Consider the following 22,385-nt stretch of genomic DNA (forward strand, 5'->3'; position numbering starts at 1 on the left):
GGTCCAGGATTGATATCAAATGAAGGATTAATTTGCTGTTTCTATAGTCAATATATTTCCATGGCACACATTGCTCATTCCTATTAGACATATGATCTTAGATTCATTCACACCGTCAAGTCAGTCCAAGGCAAAATTATTAGTCTTATTATCTATTGCTGCATAAACAATAGATAATGGCATAAACAACAGCCATTAGATTATGCTTATGGATTCTGTAGGTTGAGAATTTGGAAAGAACGCAGTAGAGATGGCCTGTATTGGCTGCAGGTTGTCTGTGGCTTCAGCCAGAAAGACTGGAACGGCGGGGGCTGGAGGGTTCACTTCCCAGATGGCTTCTTCACATGGCTGGCTCCCGGGCTGGGCCACTCAAAGCCAGGCTCACTAGGGCTGTTGACCAGGGTGCCTAAATGTATGGCCTCTCCATGCAGCTTGGGCTTCTCACGATGTGGCTGATAGATTCCAAGAGAGAACATTCCAAGAGTGAGTATTCCAAGAGCAAAGGTTCCAGGAGAACCAGATGGAAGCTGTCTGGCCTTTTCTGACCTAGGCTTGAAAATTATACACTATCACTTATGTCATAATTTTATGAAGCACTCCTAAGTCCATACAAATCAAGGGGAGGAGTCAATGAGAGGAAGGTCAAAAGATATATGGCCATTTTTAAAACCCACCACTATTGTGGTTTTGGCAAGATGGAAAAAATGAGTGAGGCTTTGAATCCTAATTTCTCCATTTCCAAATTGGTGGCCTTAGGCAGTTACCTGACCTCTTCCTTCACTGTACACACACAGATAGTGGTCAATCACAAAGTTACTACGAATAGGCACAAGTTTGTGTTAGAGAGCATGGGTGTCCATAAGCAGTCAGCTAATTTGAATCCTCTCTTTGTTTTTCTTAGACACCTTCACCTCCTTTCTCAGGCAGGAACATCCTCAATCTCCCTCCCATAATTTCAGCATGAGCTCTCAAAGCCAGTGTTTGGAAGGTGAACTCTCCCGAATGCCCCTCAATGGCTGAGGAAGGAAACAGTGGAACACCCACTGCAGCTGCACCTTGCAGCAGGCACCTACTCTACCTAAAAGCCCACTCCCTCTTCTGACTCGAATTCTAAATTTCCCCTCTTGTGACACCTGTAGGGGCTGTTGACAGACATTCTTTAGGCCCTCAGAAATTTCCCTTTCCTTTAAAGAAAGTGAAATGGAATTCCAGATCAGGGGTGCACAGGATAGACTGATATGTTTCTATTCTACTTCCGATCCCCCTGGTGTCAAATCAATTGAGGTAAGGGTATCCTGAGACTGTAAAGGGCACTTTCAGCCTAGCTTCTCCTTCTGCCTAAGTTCTTTAAGTCTTTAAGCACATTACTCAAATCTACTACAGCTGCCAAAGTAGTTTTATTCATTGCCAGATCCAAAGAACACATAGAATATTCCAAATATGGGTAGTGGTAAGGACAATATAGCATCCAGTTATGACAAAAGAGGCCCATACTGAGTTTGGCCTCAACTCCTGTATTTATTGTCATTGTTAAATTCTTTAGCCACCTCACTGGCCTCCCTCCTGTCACTCTTGGTCTCTCCAGGCTCATCTTCATACCAGAGATCCTTTTATAAGCATGTCAGGCCACTCTACTCCCCTACTCAGAACTCATCGATGGCTTCCTAATGCACTTGGAGTAAACTCTAAAGTCCCTCAATGGCTTACAAAGGCATTCATAATCAGCTTTAAGTATTTCTCAGACGTCACTTCCTGCCATAGATCCAGCCAAGCCAGCTGCCACCTGTCCAGTTGCCCAAGCTCTGAGCTTAGAAAGGCCCTGCATTTTCATTTTGCACTGGGCCCTGCAAATCATGTGGCAGGCTCTGACTCCAGCCACACAAGCCCCCTCTGGTCTTCAAACGGGCCATGCACATGGCCACTGCTGCCTCAGGTATCAGGCACCCACTGCTCCTCCTCGCTTCTGAGAACCTTCACCTGTAAGATCATCATTTGGCTGCTTCTCTCCTTCACTCGGGCCCCCCTCAGAGAAATCTTCTCTGACCACCACGTCCACAATGTCACCCCCTCCCCATATGTTGAACCATTCCTTTAAAGCACATGTCTCTGCTTGGGATTATGTTGTATATTTACTTAGATGCCATTGCTTCTTGTTTTCTTCACAGACATTCCTCCAGGTCAGAAACAATGCCTGGATTGGTTATTTCTTTGTCCCTGGGGCCTAACACACTTCCTGGTTCATAGGAATCTCTCAGTACATTTTTGTCGAGTTAACTTGTTCCTCAGTAATACCATGAATGGCACCTATCTCACCAGCAGCACATTTTAATTCTATGAACTTGGTTTTGAGAAAAATTCAGAGGACACATTTGGAGATACATTGTTTTGCCATAATGGTGGTCACCTGGCTTTTCTCAGACTGCCATGAACTGTCATTTTAATCTCTCTGCCTTTTATTCCTCTTCCTCCTTTCTCTTTCACTGTTTTTTAGTGACTCTAATTCTGTGTTTCGAACATTCAAGGTATGGAAAGTTGGGATTAATTTTATAACTTCAAAAAGAGAAACAAGTCACAGGAAGTATCAGAATAATCCCCCTGAACTGGACCTTCTTAGCCAGAGGAGATGGCAGTGGCCTTGTGTCATAACTACCAACCCCAGTGCCCTGACACAGCCCACATGGCAGCGTGGACCTCAGAGCCAGAAGGTGCCTTTGAGACCAGCTAGATCAAACTCACAACATTTTGTGTTCTTTCATGGTGGAAAGGATGTTTTGCTTTACATATGGAGAGAGGACTGTAGGGGGAAAGACCATAAAAGGTATACTTGAATTATTCTTGCTTCTGAGAAGAAAATTTGTTTCTTGAGATTACGAAACTGTTTAGTTGTAGGGCATATGCAAAAAAATTCACATTTTCTAACTTTCTCCTTGACATTAAATGTCCTTTAATTAAAAAAATGATCATTGACTCCTAAATTTCCAATATAATCTGGTATTATTGCCATTCTCGATGTTCATTTTAAATGAGTTTTTCAACCATTGCTCATTTCACGGTCTTGTAGTTAAGAACTGAGCTGTCTCTGCATGTGGGTATTAGTGGCCTCGAATGCCCAAAAGGCTGCATATAGCAGGTGCCAGGTCATCAAGTTGTAACTAAGGCCTCCAGCAAAGTAATAGGGGAGCCAGGGTGTCCCGGCATGGGGGCGCCTTGGCAGAGTCCTGCAATATCACATCTTCTGTTGTTTTCTCATTCTTTTTGCACTTCGGATAAATAGAAATGGGTTAATTATAATCTTAGGTTCTTGATATACTCTTATCATTGGCCCGTGCACGCCTGTCTATGGTTTATATGTAGATTTGTTTCTTTGTAATAATTTTATCAGCTCCCATGAACTCAACACCCAACTCAGAATCTAGAACCCTGATAATACCACAGTCATCTAGGTAGTCCTGTCTTTCCTGGCCCCTTGCCTCTCCCAATGCCAAACCTGGGGCAACCACTATCCTGAGTCTTGTATCCTTTAGTCCCTTTTCTTCCAAACAAAGATTTTTTTTTTTTGAAATCTATGACATTCCTATATGTGTTCTCAAAAAGCATATTTAGTTTGGGTTGTTCTTAGCTGTGAACAAAGTCATTGTGTTGTAGGTAATTTTTCGGGGCTGCTCAGAAAGGGGAACTGATCTCATGCCAGGACCAAATCCCTCTGCAACAGGTGGGGTGGAGAGAGCCTGCAACATTGAGTTGACTCTGGCCCTGAAATGACCCACCAACATGGAGAGCCCTACTGGTCACTCCTCCCTCTGGAGAGGGGAGCTGATAGCACCAGAACACACGAGCCTCTTCCTGGATTTATTTCTCCTCCAACAGCCCACCTGTGCTCTGGGAAGGGCTTCCAGCCACCCACTTTGCAAGGCTGCTTACTCCTCCACCTGTACAAACACAGGGCTTCCTGTCACCACGTGGCCAGAGTAGTGCAAGGTTGTGGACCCGGAGCTTCGCGTTTTAAATTTCCTAATGAGAACGATTGTAGGCCTAGAAAACAGCTGTGATCCCAGGGGCCACAACACAGCGTAATTCAATTGCGCCTTTATGATTTCTGTCTTGTCCTTCACAATTTCCCACAAACCTGAAACATGTTTCGCTACTCACTTTCCAGCTCACGGTGATCACAGGACTTGGCTCTCAGGGAGACTCTTGCAGCACCGAATGGTTTTCACTCTGCAAATTCCATGTGGAAATCAGAAGATATTGAGTTACTCACAAAATCACAATACAACATACGGACAGTGAGGTTGCAAGGATAACCCAGTCCTAAATAGGGTTCCCTTTCTTATCCTCTGTTACTACCGTGACCAACCATTTAAAAAAACAAGAGGCTGATGTATCGTAGTGGAAAGATTTGATATCAGAAAAAAATGAGTTCAAATCCCACCTGAGTCATTTGCCCATTATGTGACCTTGGACCTCTCTCAGTTAGTTTTCTGATCTGTAAGATGGAGCTAGATAACTACTCCACTGGGTGTTGTGAAAGTTACCTGAAATAGGGGGTGGAATGGTAAGGCTCACACAGCCTGGAACATAGGTTACAGCCTAGGTGCTTAATAATTGGTAGCTTTAGGCCAGGCTCTCATCTCTTCCCTCTGAGTCTGCCGCAGTCCCTCTCCATTCTGATCTGAGTCATCCCAAAGTAGTGATTGTATATATCACATTTCCTTTCCTCCCAGACCAAACCCATACCCCTAACAAAACGGAAACCTTCCGCGGTTTCCCAATGCCTTCAAGATGTTCAAATCCCTTAAGTTGGCATTTCAGCTTGGCCACAATTTAGAATCAATTTACCCCTTCACAGTGGTATTTTATTATTCCTACACCTGAATCCTGTTGCTCTCTGAACATGCCAGGTATACTTCAGGTCCATCTCTACCTCTGCACTCCACGCACACACTGTCCCCCTTGCACAGACTGCTTACCTCCTCCTTTTCATTGGTATACATTCTAGTCTTTTTATTTGTGGTGTGAGTAAAGTCTCCACCTCTCTACTTCCTCCCCTTCCCTTCCTATTGGTTATTTGATGTATCTTATCATACTTTGTCATTAGTCATTTGTGTATGTGGCAGCCAGCACCTGGCACAGGTTCTGTAGATGTTCATAAATGTGTGGTAATGATTGCAAACATAAAAGCACAAATTTCAAAGACATTTCCATGTGGAAATGCCTTCATAAACAACTGAAAATCAACTCATGATAATTTTTTTCCAAAACTTTTGAAATATCAATAGCCGGATTAAAATTATCAAGTATTAAATTTATGTATTACTCTGTGCATGCGTGCGTGCGTGCGTGCGTGTGTGTGTGTGTGTGTGTGTGTGTGTTAGGGAGCTATGCTGAGTACTCTCACTTCAGCTCCAAGCGAGAAAGTTATTTTCCCTCTCCTTAACTTGGCTACTCTCAGCTGATAATCTTTCATCAGACCACATTGGCTGTTCAGGCATCCAAAATCACACCAGAATTTAAGAAAGATATCTGAAGAGAGCCTGACAATTATAGATCAGATTCTGCCCTTTATGTTTTCTCCCAGCCTCCCTGCACAGTTTAATCTTGTAATAAAATGTGCCAAGGTAAGTCATCTTCCCGGAATTCCTGGTAGATGAGGGAGGGGAAGCTCTCACTATGTTGGCAGTAAAAGGACATATTGAGGAAGGGGGTTCTGTTTAAGCTCAAACTTGACTGTTTAGATTCTAGGTATTCTCCGTTAGCATTACACCTAACCCTGAACTTGGACAAAGACCAAAGGATTGTGCATTAGTACTATACCCAAAATATTTGGGGATTCTGTCAGATTGAATGTTGGCCAGTATCCATGTGTAATGGTGCAGCCTGAATAATATTGAATTGGAAGTAATTAAACAATAATACCTTGAGTTAATGGTTTTGGAGTTTTTTTAAGAGGCTACTAACTGGCATTCATTTTTCTGCCTAATGTAGGAAGAGCTTTCTGAATTCCAAGAAGGAAGATATTCATCCACCTTGGAAATGCCGCATTTCTTCATTGTGCAGAAGCTTTCTCAGAAGAAGGCTTCCACCAAGAACACTTGCATATGGAACCCTCTGAATGAAACATGCTATGTCACATAGCCACAGCAGCCCTTGCAGCCCATTGAAGGGATTAAGACTTGCATAGCAATCCAAAGTTATAGAACTGGTTTAGGTCCAGTTAAAGATGGCAAATCAAACACACACATTGGGTTTAGTAAACAACACTCCAGATGGAGCCAGTCACAAAGCTCTTTGAATATTTCTTCAAACAGATGAAACTGATTGCTTCTGAAGTGTGTTTGAACATATTGAGAGGAGAGAATACAATTGGGGAATACAATTGAATTAATGATAAGTCAATGCGAAGCCAAGAAAATTTAAAAAATAAATATCTCAATATCATCTCCAGGAAAAAACAAAATATTATTCAAAAAAGGAAAAGCATCTACAGTGCACTGCAGAGGTTAGTTTTATATACCGTTTGCATTGTCATAATTATATAAACACTAAATATCTATCTATTTAAAATTACAATGTAACTTTTTGGAGAGGGAAGAGTTGGCAGTAGGTATGCAGGGGCATGATGAGGATGAGAGAGAAGGAGAGAGAGTGGAATATTCATCTTCCACATTGAAAACTCAATAGATAATGCTTAAATATGAAAGATCAGGTAGTAGTATGTTATTTTTACATATGGTGATTGCTTCTGGGAAAAACAAAAGAGAATAGGATTATCTTTTTTCTTTTAAACAAGCTATATAGATGAATGTACAGATTAAGCTGCTTTAACAAAAAGACTCCAAAATACTAAATGAAAGAGAGAGAGAGAGAGAGAGAGAGAGAGAGAGAGAGTGTGTGTGTGTGTGTGTGTGTGTGTGTGTGTGTGTAGTTTAATATGGTCCAGAGAGAAGCAATCTGATTTGGAAAGTCAGCTTTATGACCCTGAAAATGTGCCTTTCATCTCTGAGATCAAGACAGCCATTCTAGTTCTTGTCATCCCAGCCAGTGGGAAGATAGAATGGGTTGGGGAGCACATGTGCATGCCTTGGCAGAAACATGATCCAGAAATGACACACATACATTGGTCAGAATGTGGGCACATGGCCTTACTAAGCTGCAAGGGAGGCTGGGAAATGCAGTGATTAGCTGTTGGCCGTGTGCTCAGCTAAAATTCAGAAATCCTATTGTTCATGAAGGTAAGAACTGATGTCAGTGTTCAACCAGCAGCCTCTGTCAAATAAGCTCTGTAGAATTTTTCATTCTTTCAATTAGGTGCATATGTTACTTCAATACAAATAAAAACTAAATTTAAGACATCGTGTTTACAAATCATCTTTTGAATAATTGAATAAGTACTCAAAACTTAGAAACAAGGGTCCTGAAGCAGAATGCAGGGATCCCCAGAATAGCTAGTGAGGATGATGTGGAACCCAGAGGCTCCAGGCCTGTTTGGTGCTATAGTTCAAGTCCCTCTATTTCAGAATGCTTACAACTCCCGTCCTTATCTGGGTATGCTACACATGGCATCCTTGTGAACATGTGATTTCAGAGTAAATTATTCCAAAAGAAGAAGACTCTGAGATAAAGATCAGTGTGAGGGACGGTTTATTGGGAAGCGCTCCCAGGATCAACATCTGTGAGCAAAGGGAAGGAAGCAGGATGGAACAGGAAGAGAAGTTAGGAGTTCTAGAGCTGGGATGGACCTTTGGAGGTGTTGTGGCAATGGGGCCAGACTTTTCTATTCCAGTATTTCTGTCTTTACATGCAGATTTCCCTAGGAACTTGCTACCTTGGGGTGTAATCTTGGATGAAATAGCTGGCTTCAGCCTAGGCAATTCCCGGAGGGGGTTAAGTGAGGCCCACTTCCAGCAGAACTCCCAAGTAGCACTGCTGGTATCTGAGCACTGCATCCCAGCATCTACTATATATGAATCTAAGTAGCTTGATCTGGGTCTCTGAAATCAATCATCGGAATTTGGATTCCAGCAGTGATGGCTCTTATATATCTCTATATGAGAAATTCAATGGTAGCAATTTTGTTAGTATGATACAAGGATTAAGAGGTGCTAGAGGGTTTGTATGGAAATTACACGAACATAGCAAACATGCAGTTTGACTTAGGCTATATTTTTACTGGAAGCAGCTTTAGGATAGCTGTTGCGAATTAAAGGGAGGAGGACCTAAAATTTAGGCAAACCAGATGATAACTATGTTTATACTTTACTTTCATCTGTGCCTTAGGGAGATCAGTCAACAGTGTGGGTTAACATATAAAGAATGCTTATCGGGAATTTAAGCTCCAGAAGGGAGGAATGCAAGGGCTTCAAATAATCCTGTCTCCATTTGCCCAAGAGGGTTTATTAGTTATTCTAGATAATTCATTTCACTTACATGATCTCTGCTACTGGACTTGGACATGAGCAGGCTCAATACATAGCTCAGGTTCTAGAATGAAGTCTGTGGCACCTGTGGCATGGCTGTGGAAGACTCCTGGCTTTCACTCCTAGGTGTAAAAATCAAGAGGATTCTAATGGGAGAACATAACAGAAAAATAAATACAAAGTCTTGCTTTGGTTAATGTGATTTAGAGGAGAAACAGCCTGGGCAATGCAGCTAGACAAATCACACCATCTAAATATTGTCTGTAAGAGGATTAAAAGAAGACAGAGGATAAAAAACGATGTTATTATGATAGGAATCTGCAACTCCTGGAGTTAAATGAGATTTCCCACCGCTCCTTTACACAAACGCTTCACTCTGGCAAGGCATTTTTCCTCCAACCCTCAAGAGCTTGCCCGCACATTTACATTTTGGCTCATGAATCTTCGATTACCCTTCTGATTGCTCACAAACCCTCACCACCCTTTAACAGTTCCTTCTTCTGGTAAAAAGCTGCCTCCTCAAGCTCCGTTGGACAACATTGAGCCCTCTGTCCAAACTCTCCTAATTTTGTCACTCATGCATTAAACATTTTTTCTTCTTGAGATACTAAAATAACCAAATTGATTAAGTATGTACATATAAAGGCTCCATAATAATATGGAATCCGAGGACACATCTGTCAGTTGAAGCCTCTATGCCATCATGAGCTATGGAGAACAGGGAGTAGTAGTTTGGATTTCAAAGGGAAGGAAGGCAATCCACAGGTAGATGAGAAGGAGTAAATAGTGGTAAACAAATTCTTGCTGGACCTTCTGGGCCACCTAGAAATGAAGGAACAGAGAGGGGAGTCCAATGGACAGATTGCTAGTCCCCTCCTTGTCTGCCACATTTAGCTCATATTATGCTAAGCTCTCTTTATTTAAGAAAGTTTTTCTATCTGAATTCTTTTAGGCAGCTAAAGGGAAGGTAAATGTTCTTTCTGAGTCTTTTGTTTCTTAAAAATAACCATCTTAAAATAATCAATATCCCCAAAAGACATATTCTCCATCAATAGTAAGCAATTTCTGGCTCCCAAATTCGGAAAAATAAATTTATAAATGGAATAGCAGAGATGCATTATTTGCTCCATTCTGGACTTCTCCCCTTAACCCAACGTTTGTTTCTGGGCAAAGGACCACCCCAGGAAGTCACATTCAGACTGTGCAACAGCATCCCACTGTGAAGGAACAGTTCTTCTCTGAGAAGTAGTGTCCTCGGGTCTTGTCTTGATCCTAAGCCCAGTTCTCTTCCCTTTCTGAGTCTGTGTCAGGCCTCTGCTCAGATGTGGTCTGCCAGGCAGTTGTGGAGTGGGTGTTTGAGAGAAGGTGGGCAAAGGATGGAAATCATCCTTTTCTCTCCATATGATGCTGTTCGGAGGCAGAAACCGGCTTGTGCTCCTTCCCTAAGGATTTGGGATATGGATGTTGGCATCTGAGAGAATAGAAAGATCCATCCAGATCAAAAGCCAGTTGAGTAGAGGGTAGAAATAGCTTTCTTCTAAAAGAAGGTTAAATATGGAGACATATCTCCAGAGATGTGAGAAACAAGGAATGAAACTAGGTGAAAACAAGGAATGAAAGAATGAAAGTTGAATACAAATTATTCACTTTGCTTTTTTTGAAAATACTCATCTAAAAATAATATCACGTGGAGGAGAAATGACATATTAGTCTGTTGCTAACAACAGCACTTTTGGGGTCTGCAGAATGAATTCAGAAAGAGGTTTCTCTAAACTGAAAACCATTACTCACAGGCCTGCTACCAAGGCTATTGAGAGCTGGAGTTTTGCTGCTGCAAAACTGTTTACATACGAGGATACACAGGGACAAAAGGTCATGGGAGGTAAGCAAACCTGGAGTCCTCAAAGCAAAAGACAATAAACACACCAACTTTCAAGGCTTTTAAAGAAGCACTATTGGGCCAAACAAATTCCCACTTTGGATGTAGATTCACAACAACTTGTGGCAGATAGAAACAGACTTGGGCAAAAGCTGGTTCAAACTGAAGCAATATTAAGCTTTTTAATACCAGAATTAAAACTGAACTGGCATTGAGGAGAGGGACCCAAATTCAGGAACAAGGGGATCTGTAAGGATCCAGAGAGAGGAAAACTTTTTCAGAAAATTTGTAAAACATGAGTAGCCACTCTGCTGTGATGGAAAGAGCATTCAGTGATATGACAAGTAGTGGATTCGAGGTCCAGTGCATAGACTCTCAACTATGACCTGAACAGGTGTTTCATCAGCAAATATTTGGGCACCTTTAACTGAAATGCATTTGTAACAAAAGTCAATTCCTGCCCTCCCCAAATTGTTAAAATATTCTCCTTGGAAATAACAAAGAGTTTTTGTCCTAAATTTGACTACTCACATTAAACAATCTAAGTAAATATGGTGGGATGTGGCACCCCTCTGAAGCCCAGTGGTCCTATCCAAAACGCATCCCACTTCCTCTTTTTCTCTTACCATCAGGCACTAAGGTTCTTCATAAGTCACAAATGCAAATCTGACTCACTTCTTGCTTATTGAGCAATCACAGTAACTTGACTTTGAAATTCGACTTCAAGAAAAACAGAAAAGTCTATTTTTAATCAGAGAAAAACCTCAAGCTGAGTGAAAATCGCTTTGCAGTTCCTGCTGAATGTAGACTGAAACGACTTTTGAGGTGATCATTAATTTTATGGAAGTAATATACACCAGAATCAACTTTCATCATACTTTATAATCAATCAGTTAATCAACAAGTCCAAGGGGAGTATGAGTGCTTTGCGTTCTCTCTGGAGTTGTGTGAGGTTATGGGGGAACAGAGTGTCACTCACTGTGTATTAATTAAATATTCAGGGCTGGGATTCAAGTAATTTTAACCATAGAACTCAAAATATCAGGAGAAGGAAGGAAATGTAGAATGACTTAAACAACTAGTTCATGAAAGGAAAACATCTATTACTTGTTTCAATGTCCCCATTTGGTGATATTTCTTCTTAAGAAATGTGGCAAATGATATCTTTGAGAAAAATCTTTAAACTTAACAATGTTTATGAACCATACATGTACAATCAATGAAAAACACTGGAAAATGCATTTTGTCTATAGTTCATCCATTTTATGTATTTTTGTGAAATAATTATGCATTAATATTTTTCAAAAATTTTTCTCTAATATTCTTTTTAAAAGCCCAATTCTAGTTTATTACACTTTGAAACAACCCTCTCTACCCAGACTCAACTAGATTCCAGAGCCTAGTTCATATATCAGCTCAAAAGTTTTCTTGCACAAACGTCATAGCTATTAGACGAGAGGAGCTTGAATTTATAATTTATAAATTTTTTATAGAAGCAAACTTTGAAATTGAACCACCGTACTTGTCGTTATTAGGACTATATTTCTATCATTGCAGCTTTGAAAAATAACATTGGCTAGTGTTTCTTTAATGCATAAAACTATAAAATATTAATGTTCTATAACCTTACCATGGAGATAACCTCTGATAACATAATTTTTAAAATTAATTCATGTACGTAATAAAAAATCCACGCAGTACGGAAAGTGGTAGAATAAAAAGTAATACTATACTTCCTCACCTGGTCATTTTCACCTTCATTATTAACAATTTTTATAGTTATTTCTGCATTGCACAGACACACACACACTTACTTTAAAGTTTTTTCATGGAAGTGATCATACAATCAATACCCATTTGCTTCATCTGGCTTATTTTCACATAATAAGATGTCTTGAAGAACTTCCTATGTTAACACAAATAGATCAATCTCAGTCTTTTTACTAGCTGCATAGCATTCAATTCTATTAGATTTGGATGCTACATACATCAATATATTCTACAACGTATTTCAGTAGCTTTTTTTAAATTGGCATTTAAGCAGTTTCCAGTTTCTTTTTTTAAATGCCACCTGAAGATTCTTTCATAGCTTGGCTTTAAAAAGAAAGTATATTCAACAATTAAATTCCTAAAAGTGGAATTTTTTTAAAACTAAGTTTTATTTTTCAATCTCTTCTAACATTTTATGTAACCTACAATTTAGAGATGGAAAAGCTTTCTAATTTTACTTAGGTTAGAAAGAAAAGAATTGGTAAGCATAGTGACATCCAGTGTACTGGCCCAGCTGCCTTGATTTATTTCAAATTCAAGTGTGGAGGTGCTCATCTTGAAGAGACACTTAGAATGAGATCCATAACATTGTTCTTCTCTTTCTAGAGTTACATAGAACAATGCTGTTAAGCTAGCATTTCTAGTTTACCAGAGTGTGAAGAGAGTTCATTAATAAATATAAACATTTACAAATTATTGATACCTGATCAAATTTTTGTGATTAAGTACCATTGTCAAGCTTTGCCACACTGAACGCATAAAGCCAACTGAAAGAAACATCTACCCTGGGTCTCTCTCAGAAAAGATTTGTAAAGTTGTTAGACCTGAACCTCAACTGGAATCATTAAAAGACATTTCTCTGGATAAAATAACTCACCCCTGGATATCACCCCTGGATATCCCCAAGCCATGTACACTTTTACAAGACCTAGATATTATAGCATAGAAGCCAATTTTTAAACTCTTGCTTTTATTAAATGTGCAATGTTCATCCTGCTAGGAAAACGTGACTCCTTTTGTCAATATTAGCAGCCAGGTCAACCTTTCTATAATGTCAGCACCATATGACAAATTCAAATTATGCCTAAGTTGCTGGGGTTCAGGAGAGGTTGAAAGGGACTGTGTCCTTAACAAGAACAACATTGCCAATGTAAGTCTGAATACAGAAGTTTCATCTTAAGGCAAAGAGAAACTTTTCTGGGTGAGGCTAGATTTGCTTCATAAATCAAGCCAATTTCCGTAAGGCCCTTTGGTGATATTTCTAGTGGGGTGGACCCCTGCCACCCCTGAACCTTTGCCATCTCTCCTAGTCCCCATCCTCTGTACCCAAGAGAGAGGCCCTTTGCCCATTGAGGCAATACTGGCCTGTTTGTGAGCACAAGTGGGCTCCTCTAGGTGATTATCTTTAGGACATTTCTGGGAGTTTGAGAAAACTGACACTTCATGAGTTCTTTTAATCATGAATAGGAAACATTCTTCCATAGGTTTTCTGTACTTTTATAAATGAATAGTCTGAATTTGGGTGGATAAAAAAGCAGGCAATAGCTACGGTCAATAATATATTTCTGCTCTTGAGAAATCCCCACTGGAAATTAGATATTTATCTTAAATAGTGAACAGGAATAAAAAATAAAACAAATGGAAAAATTGCAAAAAGAGATGGAGATATCTATGAAGCAGAACAGAATTGAATTGCTTTGATTAGATGTGCTGTTCCATTTTATTCATTAAATCCTTTTAAGAAATAATTTTGAGCACCTATGCACCACACTCATAGATATAGGTATACAAAGATTCTACACCATAATTAGTTCAAGTAATTTTTTAGATTTAAAATGGTTTTATCACAACTACTGGGGTACAACAGCGGAATAAGCAAATAGAGGAAGTACAGGGACAAAGAAAGAGCTGATAAATGCTAGGAAAGAAAACCAAGTTTGTGAAATACAAGTATTTCTAGAATCTGAAAAAAATAAATAACTATTTTGTTATTATAAAAAGAATATATTTTTTCCTCAAAATCCAAGAAACATTTATAAAATTAACCATATATTAGACACATAAACCTTAATAAATGTCAACAATATTTTTAAAAATACAAATCATATCCTGATCACAGTTTTGGGGTTGATGGGTGCAGATATCACAAAAAAAAAAAAAAAAAAGAAAAGAAAAAAATGGAGCCAAAGCTCATACAACCTTGCGGACCTCTGAATCAAATCATACCTGAAGACAATTCAACTTTGAACTTACATTTATTTCTGCTGGGAACCTCCTACCACTCTTTTTTAAAATCAAGCTTTCTGATACAACAAAAATATTTTAATGTGATCATCTGGAAATTTTATGCTCAATCTAATTATAAATTAAATGATTAAGTAAAGATATCTTCAGAACAAGTAGAGTTCTAATACAGCCTTTCTCAGTCAGTTATATTTAGAGATGAGCAATACAAGGATCTGAGACATAGTGAATTGAACCCAAGAGAATGACAAAGGGAGGTTCCGTGATACAGCTGTGCAGCAAACCTAGGGAAACAAACAGTATGGGAGAGCTAGGTGACCAGGAAGGAGGTATCTTAGAAAAGGAGATTTTACACATTTGATAGTATTCTTTGGAGAATGGAATACAATTTAAAGATGCAATAAAGCCAATAATGTCAGAATAAATAAGCAATTCGAAGTTTCAGGGGGACTGAGAAAAGGAAATATAAACATTGCACATTACTTGGATCTGCAATAAACAGATATACGTGGTCATAATAAAAACTTTATCGATTTTCTGCTTTAGATTCAATGTATTGACACAGCACACATGCATTTATCATTTCAGAGCAGAATATAAATAATAAATAACATCAGCCTTGGCAACGTGGAAATTGTTAAATATAGATGGCAGAACATGGGAAGTGGAAAGGGGGGAAATGACAGGAGGATCAATTATGAGCCTAAATTCCTTATCTTAGTAATTGACCAAAAAAAGAGAGAGAGATACGTAAGTATATTATTCAAAGTTACAAAAGCAACTGATAAAGATAAAAATAGTGACAAGACTACATGGAAGATAAGAGGAGATGAGCTAAATCCTTACAGTGAAAAGAACTCGAGAGAGCTACTTAAGGAATAAATCAAGAAATATAAGTTTATGCATATTATTTAGAGGTATTAAGTAAATCTAAAGAAATTGAAAATCACACAAAGAACTAAAATCAGAAAATGGTACACGAGTAACATGGTTCTTCTGGGGAACAGGACTGAGATGGGATTAGGGACTAGTGCTTTGCATTTTAAATTTTTATAATCTAATTTAATATTTAAACCGCGTGTAAATTACTTTGATTAAAAAAAGGTCAATGCTTCAAAAAGAAATTGTACTCAACCCCACTTATAATTTAAAAATTTTATCAAATTACTTTCAATTTATCAATTTTGCAAAAATATGGAAAATTTGATGATTCTCAAGGTAGGCCAGGATGTGGGAAATAGGTAGGAGGGATACTCAAAATATTTTAACTTATTTATTTTAGTTTCAAGTACACATACATTGGTTAGATATCTATATAGTTCATAAGACATTCCCCCAATTGTTCCTTCCCTCCCCTGACCTTCCACCCAACCAGCGTATTAATGCTAACTGCATTCCCTATGCCATGCTCCCTGTGCCCAACTATCAACTGCTAATTCGTACTTCTTTAACCCTTCACCCCATTGTTCCAGCCCCCCAAACTCCCTCCCCTCTGTCTGTCACCAAATTGTCCACTATATTTGTGAATCTGTTTTTGATTAGTTTGTTCTTTTTATTCCTTAGATTCTACATATAAGTAAAATCATATAGAGTTTATCTTTCTCTGTCTGACTTAAATACCTTCTAGGTCCATCAAAACAATATCTTTTTCCATCCCCTGTGTGTGTCTTTTAATCTGAAATGAGTCTATGTAGGCAGCATACATAGGGGTCTTATTTTCTTATCCATTCAGCCACTCTATCTTTTGGTTGAAGCACTTAATTTTTTTCCATTTGAGGTACTTATTGATAGGAATGTAGTTGTTACCATTCTTGATTCCTGTTTTTCATATATGTTTTTTCTTCTCAAAGAAGTCGCTCCAACATTTCCTGTAATACTGGCTTGGTGGTGATAAATTCCTTTAGCTTATTTTTGTCTGGGACGCTCTTTATCTGTCCTTCGACTCTAAATAATAGCTTTGCTGGATAAAATATTCTTGGTTGTATTTGCTGGGTCTTCATCACATCGAATATTTTGTGCCAAGTCCTTCTGTCCTGCATAGTTTCTTTTGAGAAATCAGCTGCTGGTCTTATTAGTATGGATTTGTTCAGTGGCAGTCTTGATCAGGGTTCAGCTGCAGGCCAAATTTAGCCTAAGCCTCTACCCATCCAGGGCCACCTGTTAAGATTCAGCAAGCAATCACCAGATGCTGTGCTTATAGTTGCCTCAAAAGATCATGCCAGAAACCAAGGCCAGCTGCCTCCAGAGTGAGTCTAAGTGCTGCTCAGAATGGAGCACCTGACTCGCTGAGAATATACCTGGATGTGGCTTGGGTGGGACCCTGAGTTGGAGGAGGCGGGGTTTCAGAGAATCCTCTGGGCGGAGCGACCTCAGTTATCCAGGTTGATGACATCAGGGCTATGGCGGCGCTGTGTCCGTGCACTGGGAGTGGGGAGAGCTCAACAGAGGAACAATGGATACTGCTGGCACTTTTGTACAGAGCAAGTCTCACCTTGGCCCTCATTCCAACAATGTCTCCCTGTAAGTCCCTGGTGCCTCCTGCACACAGCCAAATTGGCACTGGTGCTCAGAGAGGGCAGGTCTGTCACCGTGAAAATCTGCTCTAGGACATGGCCCCTTTAAGAGGTGTCTGCTGCTGCCCCAGCCGCTGGAGAGTGGGCAGTCCTGCGTCCTCGCGCCCATCCTACCTTCTGCCATTGCAGGGTGATTTCTTGGATTTCTCTCTGGTTGTATGGCTGTTCATCTAGCTCCCATGTGATTTTTCTTTGCTGTTGGTCCTTGTTTCTGTCACAACTTTTGATTTGGTCGCCAGAGGGATGAATAGAACCTCTATTATCTACGCCATTTTTTTTTCCCCTCCAAAATATTTTAACAACCGATATAGCACAAACTCCAATCATTCGGAACTGCTGCCAGCCATAAAACTCCAAATGTCCATCCTAGTGCCTGCCCGCTGAATAGGGAACAGGTGTCTTCACACTACTGTGGGGAAGTAAGTTGAATAAGTTGGATGCAACCTTTCTAGAGGACATTAGTCATTATCTTTTGTATAAAGCCATTAAAAATGGTTACTGATTTTAATTGTACGTTCATCTAAGTAAAACATAAAAAGGGCATCATTTTTAAAGTCTTTATTGAAATATAATTCACATACCATACATTTCAACCATTTAAAGTGTAAAATTCAATGGATTTTAGTATATTCCCAAGGTTATATACACCCATCACCACAATTGATTTTAAAACATTTTCATTATCTCAAAAAGAAACCCCTTACCGCTTAGTTATTGCCTGCCAATGCCCCCATTTTTCTCAGCCCCACTAATCTACTTTTGTCTCTATAGATTTTTCTATTCTGGATATTTCATATAAATAGTTGATTTTTATATGAATTTTAAGACCACCTTGTCAATTTCTACAAAGAAGCCAACTGTGACTCTAATAGAGACTGTGTTGAATCCGTATATCAGTTTGGAGAGTTTATTGAAATTACGCCGTTGCCTACATATGGTGTTCGATCAAACTGCATGTTCCAAACTCTGAGAAATGTATTATTGTTTACTGCGACTGACCATCTGGGCCATGGACTAAGCAAGAGCTTAGATGGAGAGAAAAAGACCCTCTTCTGGAATTTGAGGCCTGGGCTCAGACTCCAGTGTGGGGGGAATTGGTCATTGGCATGCCTTTCCGTTGAAGGTTAATTAGCCTCTGCTTGTCTGATTTTAGGTGCAATGGTGTGGCCTCTTAACTTATTTTCTAAGTGTCTTTTCTGCTTTGCCCACCATGAGAATTCTTTGTAATGGTGAAGTCAAGGAACTAATCTAGGAAAATATAATTGTCCCCTATTACCACATACCTTTTCAGTCTCTCTGTACCCATTCTCTTGCTTTTGAAGCATAACGATCTATAATCAGGGCTGGCAGACAGAATTTCCCTAGAGTGCTGGGAAGGAGACAAAGCAAAACAGGCAAAGACCAAAATTCTCTTTGAGTCTGGGATAGAGAGGGGGCCTAAATTCCCTACCTCAATGACCCTTGTTTCTGTGACATTAGCATGGCGTACAGGACTTTTCCTATCATAGCTCTCGATAAGCACAAATGTTCAAGTGTTTTCTTGCCACTTCTGCCTTTGGACTGGATGTTCCTTGAGGCCAGGGACTTGTTCAGAGCTGTTTCTCCAGTTCTTAGCTGAGTTTGTGGCACGCAAACAGGCACTCAACCATTTATAGCATAAATATGTCATGTTCCAAAGGAGAGTAACTCATGTAGTTGTAATGGCCATCAAATCAGAATGCATGAGGAAATGATAATAATTTTAAGGACCCGCGAATATAACACATTAGTTTTCAAACAGAAATGTTTAAGAGAAGCAAAATCTGAGTGGGATATCAACTGAATTTTCTAGTGATATTAGAGGCACTTTCCCTGAATAAGAAATGAGAACAGTGGTTCGAATGAAATATGATTATAAACACTCTGGGTTCAAAATTTTAGTGGCTGTTATGATGTCTCATGCAGATTTCCAATTTCAACTTATGGCATTTAAATAAATGACAATAGATAAGATCTTTTATTACTAAACATTTATAACAGTGTATGTTTTAAGTTTTATCTTCTCATGACGCTCTTTTCATACAAGTTTGTTTTTATTGGACCACCAGCAGAAAATTCCTGCAATTTTATAGCCATGTGACACTGTTGTCATTGCTTTCAGCACAGGCATCTGTTAGTAAAAAGACTAAAAGTATTCTCTTATGAGTCACTAAAATACACTTGCCAAAACCAATTAAACTAGTGCCAAATATGACAAGTCACCAGAAGACTTTTAACAATTTACAATGTTTTTGCTGGAGAAGGGAAATAAAGAAGAGAGAGAGGTAAATTTGCATAATTTTTTTTTTCTGGTGAGCTTTAAAAGTTATAATCGCTGAAATTTAGTAATGCTGACTGCATTACTATTTCTTCTGGTGTTTTTTATCCTATAGACCAGAGATGATAATTAAGAGTTTTGGTGGTTGGTCCTTTCTATCTCCATAGTACAAAATATGCATTGTTCTTCCTGAACTGGAAGTGCTAGCCAAACATAAATGAACAAAATATAAAAGAAGCAGTGCTGACTTTTCGGTTTCTGAACAATCAAGTGTTGACCAGATAATCAACAGGCAACAAGGTCAACTAGCAGTGAAATTCTCTGTATGAATTAGCCTGCAGGTAGGAAACTTAGCTCAAATAAAGGACCAGCAGGGGAGCTATATGTTGCTATCCTCACCTCGCCGAGATCAAGAGAAGTAACTAGTTGGCAAGACTTTTAGGAAATGGGGAATCTCACCACATGTAAGTCTTAGAGAAAACAATATAAATTTATCATAACTTAGAATGTAAAGAACAAGAAGTTTGACCTTGTATCTTCCCAGTGAGATCCTTGCAAACTCATCAAGTGGAGAATTGGGGCAGTTATTTCAGCAAAATTGGGGCTCTAATATTATTTTTTTCCTAAAATATTCTAAAAATAGAGGGAAATATACACTTAGTTGGAATAATCATGCTTCACTAGTAATTTCATTTTACCTGTGAAAGCACAACTTTCCTCACTGTTGTTCAGGTAGTTCACATGAAAGAAGTAATTTCTCAAAAAGTGAATTCTTTTTAAGAAAGATGAGATACTTTGTCTTGCAAATAAAATATTAACAGCCATAGTTCTGATAGTCCCATAAGAAATGCAAAATAAGTAACCCCTAGTCTCAGAGATTTTTTATGAGGGTCCAAGCCCATGAGAAATGACTAATATTTTATCGTTATATTTACCATATTATTAAATAGAACTCCAGTAATTCACATATCAAGGACTAATTTGATGTGTGATGAATATTACTCTAGGATTTTTTGTTACGGGGCTAAGAGATAGTCATGTTTTAATTTAAACATTATTTATTAAAATAAATGTCCATACAAGGTTCCTTCCTCATTTATTACTTACCTTCAAATAAAGCAAGACCTTAAGTTTGCAGTACCATGTTAGCATATAGCGTACTGAAATTAAAATTTCCACATCAGACTTGGAAATATTTATTCTTAATTCTTCCTTTGGCAAACAAATTATGCTGTATCATAAAAAATAGAAATCAATAAAATGAAACTATAGAAAATCCTTTATGCCATAGAAGGATATTCATGATGTACTGTTAAGGGGGAAAAACATGTTATGACAGAATAAACAATATTATTATACACACACACACACACACACACACACACACACACACTCACACACAGAAATGATATTTACCAAAATATTAACAAAGGTTAAACCTACCGATTGTTAACTATGGATGCTGTTGATTATCTCCCCAATATGTAGTTCCTCTGTTTTCCTTTAGAATAACTTTCTTCTTTTGTTTAAATGTTCTCCAAGCCCCATTTATTTATGAGTCTCAGGGGCAAATGATAACTCCCACAGCTTCGAAGACTCAGAAAGGAGTGCTATGCCCTGAGTAAGCACTGGGTAAGAAATGAGCTTGTCACCCAGCTCTGGCTAACAGGTTTGCGGAGGAGTTCAATAAGAAGCTTTTAAAATAATTTTTTTTCACTTTTAAAAGAGATGAAAAAGTCTCTTTCTCTCAACATAATTATGTCTGCATGTGACAAGACTGATGATAAAACTGCACAGAAGATGGCTGATCAGAGAAGGAAAAGAATCTAGATTTTTAATGACATCAATGAGCCACTGAATAAACCAGCCCTGAAACCCACCCTCCCCTGGACTTGCTATTATGTCAGGAAATAATGGTTTGTGTTGTTTAAACCGGAGTTTCTTTTTCTAGAACTAAAACCCACAAATAGATATCATGGATAATTTTAATTTCTTCTTTTTTGCTTATGTGAGTTTCCTAATTTCTTTTGTAATATAATAATATTTTTGTAATATTTTGAAATAAAACACTAAAATATAAGAAAAACTAACTTTTCATCTTCTGAGCAGTGAAGTACGCTTTTTTATTTCAAATCAAAAATCAGCTTAATTCTTTTCATTTAATCGTTACAAAAAATGGGAGGGGGAAAAAAAAAAAAGAGCTTCCAGTTAACCAGGCCCACACGTGAAGATTTTGCAAGGCTACTTGTAGCAGTCCTGATGTTAACAAAGATTAACAAAGGTTAACAGATGAGGGTCTCACATTGTATCCAACAAGGTTTCTAGGTCCACATGAAACATTAAAATTCAGGAGGCACCTTGTCAGGAGCTCTTAAGATTCAACCATATTTTATGTAGTATGTGTCAGTCACAATGTTACTCCCACATTCATTTATACATATATTTTAAAAGATTGCCTATACTCATCAGCTCTAGTTTTTAACTCTCCATCACTTTTGAAACCACAATGATCTGGAGTCTGGCTCCATCACTCCATTCTTTCCAAGACCTCAGATGATCTTCCTATTAGTAAGTTCAATGAGTGCTCGTCAGTTATTGTCTTACTCGTATTTTTGTCCCCTTACTATCCTTTGAAATTTTTCCTCCCTTGATTTCTGAAACTCTTGGTTTCTCTCATTTCAGGCTTTCTCTTGTTCTGCTCATCTATAGAGGCTGAATTCTCAAGGATTTTTTCTTATCTGTTCTATTCTCTCTTCGGTAGATAAAATCCATTTTGATCATTCAGTAGATAAAATCCAAAGAAACTTCAATAAAAGAATATCTGTGCTGTCCAATATAATAGCCACTAGCTACTCATACCTATTTAGGATTTGAAATGTGGATAATGCAATTAATTGTCTAAATTTTAAATTTTATTTTAACTAATTTAAATTTAAGTGGTTACATGCGACTAGCAGCTACCTTCTTCAACAGGGTAGCTCTAAATAATACTATCTGTACCAAATTTATCCAACCTAAGATGTTTCCCCTTTTCTAGATTTCTATAAACAATGGCAGAGTCGGTATGTCATTTGCATGTGCCATAGGCTCCTGAATTAACCGTGTTCCAAGTTAACCAGTCCAGATTGAACTCAGCATTTTCACGCTCTAAGCCTCCCCTTCCTGAATCACCCCATATTGTTAAATGGTATTATAAGCTGACCAAT

At 38.6% G+C, this 22,385-nt stretch overlaps 1 long non-coding RNA gene across 1 annotated transcript; it reads right to left on the bottom strand.

The window, feature by feature from the left end:
* Positions 1 to 230: 230 nt before the first annotated feature.
* On the bottom strand, positions 231 to 20,955 carry LOC120616898 (uncharacterized). The gene is made up of 4 exons (XR_005656714.1): positions 20,623 to 20,955; positions 8,428 to 8,539; positions 4,150 to 4,218; positions 231 to 452 (listed from the first exon to the last, which is right to left on the bottom strand). It is a non-coding gene; the product is annotated as an uncharacterized LOC120616898 (long non-coding RNA).
* Positions 20,956 to 22,385: the final 1,430 nt, after the last annotated feature.

Source organism: Pteropus medius, unplaced genomic scaffold, assembly GCF_902729225.1.
Source record: "Pteropus medius unplaced genomic scaffold, Ma_sr-lr_union100, whole genome shotgun sequence".
Classification (NCBI taxonomy): Eukaryota; Metazoa; Chordata; class Mammalia; order Chiroptera; family Pteropodidae; genus Pteropus; species Pteropus medius.